General features: G+C 31.6%; 1 long non-coding RNA gene across 1 annotated transcript; it reads right to left on the bottom strand.

The window, feature by feature from the left end:
• Positions 1–919: 919 nt before the first annotated feature.
• On the bottom strand, positions 920–4639 carry LOC139892978 (uncharacterized). The gene is made up of 4 exons (XR_011774299.1): positions 4352–4639; positions 2579–2741; positions 2094–2151; positions 920–1184 (listed from the first exon to the last, which is right to left on the bottom strand). It is a non-coding gene; the product is annotated as an uncharacterized lncRNA (long non-coding RNA).
• Positions 4640–4907: the final 268 nt, after the last annotated feature.

Here is a 4907-nt window from a genome sequence, read left to right as displayed (position 1 = left end):
TTCGTGAATCACCGGTCAACTTGGGTGGTCAATTGTCTATATGAAACCTATTTCAATTAATCAAGTCTTAACAAGTTTGATTGCTTAACATGTTGGAAACACTTAATCATGTAAATAACAATTTCATTTAATATATATAAACATGGAAAAGTCCGGGTCACTACAAACATAACCTTAGGTGTGTGATCTTTAGTCGATTTTGTATGAAAAACAAAATTTATATAAAATGAACGAGAAATCTTCATTTTGAGAATAAAAGATTACAAACGAAAGAAACGAAACAACGACCAAACACAACCTACAAACAAACTTACTAGCCATGAGAGACCGATTCTTTTTATTTCCGGCCCGTTTGGATTATTTAAAGAAAAACAAGATAGTAGAGTAATAAATTGTTATTTACACCTTAAGACCTTCTCTAACCATAGCGTGTTAGGCCTTGTGTGCTCGCAACCCCCCTTCAGCACGCCTCTAATGCGGCGTGTTGAAGGCCTTCAAGCTAGGCATGTGTGTTCCTAGCACCGGAACAATGTTGGCGTGTAGATATTATGATCGGTCAAATTTTTTTTTTTTTTTTTAATATTTATCCACTATTACACTCAGCTTTCAATTATATTTTAACACATCACCCAACACGCCTCTTAACACTCTACCTCATTATTTAACAGTTTATCAGCACGTTCATCAAACACTCCACCTCCACTCAGCAACACGCTAACACGCCTCGAAGGGTTAAAGATGGTCTAAGTTCCTATAGTATGTCTATATGCACTTCCATTCTCTTTTTACGTCTACTAATTTAACAAACATATTAAAACCTTCATAAAACATGTGTTGTAGGTAAATGTATTAGTTCTCTTATGTCGAGAACTATAGTTTTAAAACCAAATACGTTTTAAGTATTAGAACCGTTGCTGTTTTTAATATAAATATACTAGCCTTTAAGAGCCTGTGCGTTGCACGGGACTCTTAATCAAACAAACTGTAAATGTAATAATGTTATGTCACTTGAAAGTCAAACACAAAATATGGAATTATTCAAAAACATATGTATGTAAATGGGTCAAAATTGACACCTCTAGTCTAGACAATAAACATAAATAGTCCTGAGGTTACTTGTTAAAGATGCTTTCTAGAGCGATCCTGAAAGCCAGCATGCCAAGACGTTCAGAAGGAAATACAATCTGCATTAAACAGGTTCTAATTACTAACTCAGAAAATGAAAAAATATAAGTTAAACTACATTAAATATAATAAATTTAAGAGCCCGTGCGTTGCACGACAACTCTAAAAAATAATTTTCTTAATCGTTTCTATTTGTACAACATTATTTGTTGTTGATACCAATTGAATGATGAAATAATTTAGTAGTCTAATAAGCATGTTTGTTGTACAAAGTATGATATGGTTTACAACATAAGTGTCGGTACCAAGCCCAGTTCCACTGAACTTCAAAAGTAATATAAGTCTGTTAGAAATAAACACTTTAAAATACCACAAATCTGTTCAGTGATTTATAATTATATATATTGTATATGTATATATAGAAAATAAGATAAATTATAACCATAGGAGTAATAACTAAAACACGTTTTCGAATTTCAGATAGATAAAAGAACCACCTGATATATTAATGAAAATATGATTAAAACAATTCAATCCCTTTGGCTTCATAGATTTACAAATACATGTAAATACTTCAATTTCCAACCATCATGCCATGTAAAGTTTGATGTAAAAAGTCAGGGTCCATATAGTTACAAATACACTTTACTACCTCAAATTGCCTCTATTCGGCTTCTGTAATTTAAGACATGTTTACCATATCAATATATCCAAAAGAACTTTTTCTAACCATACACTATGACTTTAGAATTTCTACGTTGACAAAAAGAACTTTTTCTAAAGAGTGATAGTAAACTTTGAATTCACATAAGAATACCATACGTGTCGACATGTTGTTCATCCATCATTATTTTAGCCCTTAAGTAACAATCATACAAACTAACATCAAATTTATTAGGTTTCCCGTTAGGTGACCTGATCCACCACCCAAACAAATTCAATGTTGCAAATATATAGAGTTACATTACCAGTCTGAAGATCTTGAGCTTCAAGTCTTCAGTGTGGCTTAACCCACTTGTCTTTGAGCTGCGAGCAAAACCAAGTGTATAATCAGATGAATTATACCACAAACAAAGTATGCCAAAGAAAAAAGTGTAACCAAAACCGTCTCACACACTCAAAAGAGTACATCAACTTGACAATCACAATAACATCAAATATCAACAAATAATTCAATACCCAATTAAAAATTGACATAATTAATTAAATATCACATTTGCAATGCTACCGACATAAGTTTATAACAATAGCTTCATATTTTAGTATTAAAAAGCAAGCATATTAGTCATACTCATGTATCTGGACTATATAACTAATCTTAGATGAGCATATCAATTGCATCAAAAATCAACAAACTAATGATAAATAAACAAAGTAATATCAAAAGAAGGGTGTAAAGACAGTCTAAGTTGTCCTATGATCTGACCGGACACCACCATGAGAGCAAGCTTACATCTGACAGCAGCTCACAAAGCTTCTCTAATTTGGCCTCCATGAGAGCAATTTCTTTCGAATCCTCATCTTGATGTGCAGTAGCAACCGAACCGGTCTGTTGAGGTTTTGCGCACCTTTTGCAAAATACTTTTTATTTTATCTAGCATTTCAAGAGGTGTGTGCTGCAGGGACAAAAACAAACTGTAATCAGATCTGAAATATTCACTAACGAATAGAGTGAGACAGAGTACATGTGACATGGAATAACTCACATTGAGGTTACATCTGCCCCAAGACCTGAAATAAGGTCTCAGTGTAAATGGAAATTCATTTGGATATCCTTAATCCTTAATATTAGTAAATATAAAATATAATTTTCGCATTGCAAAAAATTTGACTATTTAAAATAGATCATCAGGATACAAGAATGTCCTAGTTTATCACTAACATTTATCCTTCTATTTTACTAACCACTTTTTCTAAATATTTATAAATTTACTACTAAAAACTGGCATACATTAGTACTTAACAATGCTTTAATGTAATAGAAGCAGTAAATAAAGAGAGAAAAACATAAGACGGATTAGTTTTCACTACAACCCGTCTACTAAAAAAACATAAGAATCGTCCATAAAGACGGATTAGTTTTCACTGCAAACGACTATAAAGGACATTATTGAAGTGGTGAATGCAGCATAGAACATGTTATAGAAAAATCTGGACACACTAAAATTGATAAACACGAATAAATAAAAAAGAATAGAAACTATGGCGAAGACCCGCCCAATTTGCCTTGATGATAGAATATAAAAGATTTTTCATGGATTCATTGAGCTTATAATAAAAGAACCATACATATGTATGACACTATCATGCCATATAAGTGTTAAAGTTGCATAACAAAGAGATATGAGCTTTGTTCAATCTGCAACAGAAAAAAAAAAAAAAAAATAGCTCACAACATAAGGAAAATAATATTTCCTCTTTATCTTGACACAAAATTAGCTAAAACTACAAAAAAACAAAAAAAAAAAACAAAAAACAAAAAAAAAAAAAAAAAAAATATCAGTTTACAATACAACAATATAAATGGTGAAAGAACTATTCTTAATAAAACTAATTCATCTTTACATCACTGATATAATGTGATAATGTGATTGACTAAATTGTGGAAGTGGTAGTTAACTTCCATAATTAATTTGATTTAGAGGATCAAATTGTTTCTTTTATAAAATAAAATATTCCATATATTAATGGATAAAATTAAATTAATTTGAACCTTAAATCAAACAACCATATCGATTTTTAATAAAAAAACACCCGGTTGTTTTATTATGAATTCCCAAATCCCAATTAATAGGAAAATCCGTTATCATCACATATTTCATAGTAGTTCATATGTTCTGTTTCAACTGTTATGTGCGTTTATGATCAGTGAATCACATATGATCTTTTAATAATGAATGGATTATCTATATTGTTGTTGGTATGACATCTTTTATCCAAAGAACCAAAAAATCTACAACAATGATTTTGTTATAATTGTCATATAAATTAGAAGAATTGGTATTAAAAAAGAAGAAAAATCAAAAAACTAAAATTAATCATTCCACTAAGCAAGAAAAATTAATCCTTATTATGAATCAAAAAGTGAACGAACATAACGTTAATATGGAACATTAAATTACCCTGGACAAAATTGTGTAAATGTGCACAACAAAAATGATGAACAAACCTAATCATGAAACAGAAATCTAACCAACATAAAGTTAATTACAACCAATCAACTTACCGGCGATTTGATTGTGTAGACCTGCGCAACAACAATGATGAACAATCTAATTGAAACTGCATCGGAGCGTGTAAACCCGGTTCCGGCGATTCGTTTCTGAAATCCGATGATATTAGGGTAAAATAAGATCAACGTGTACCGTTTTGTTGGTAATTTGATGGCGATTTCAAATTAAGGTTTGGTGTTGATGAAATCGGTAGTAAGGTATTGCGATGACCGGAATTTTAATAAGAGGGGGTATAGGATTGGAGGAGAGAGGTGAGGTATGTTTCAGATCTGTAATTTTGTGTTTGTGAGCATTTTTGAAGTGATTGGGACACGTGTCATTTTTACCGAGGAATAAAGAAAAGAAAAAGAAAAACTCTGGTGTAATACACGTGGAGGTTAGGTAGTAGGGAACATGTGGGACTGACACATTGGATTTGATGTTACGCTTTATGTGATGTAGGGGAAGGGGATTCTCTCACTCCATATATATAGGAGGGTTTTCTGTGAAAGTTAAACCCAAATTAATCATATTCTGCCACTTTGTGTTTAGTTTGCTCCACACACAATT

Source organism: Rutidosis leptorrhynchoides, chromosome 2 (assembly GCF_046630445.1).
Source record: "Rutidosis leptorrhynchoides isolate AG116_Rl617_1_P2 chromosome 2, CSIRO_AGI_Rlap_v1, whole genome shotgun sequence".
Lineage (NCBI taxonomy): Eukaryota > Viridiplantae > Streptophyta > Magnoliopsida > Asterales > Asteraceae > Rutidosis > Rutidosis leptorrhynchoides.
Note: the sequence above shows the minus strand (reverse complement) of the source record. Positions and strands in the feature narration are given on the sequence as shown.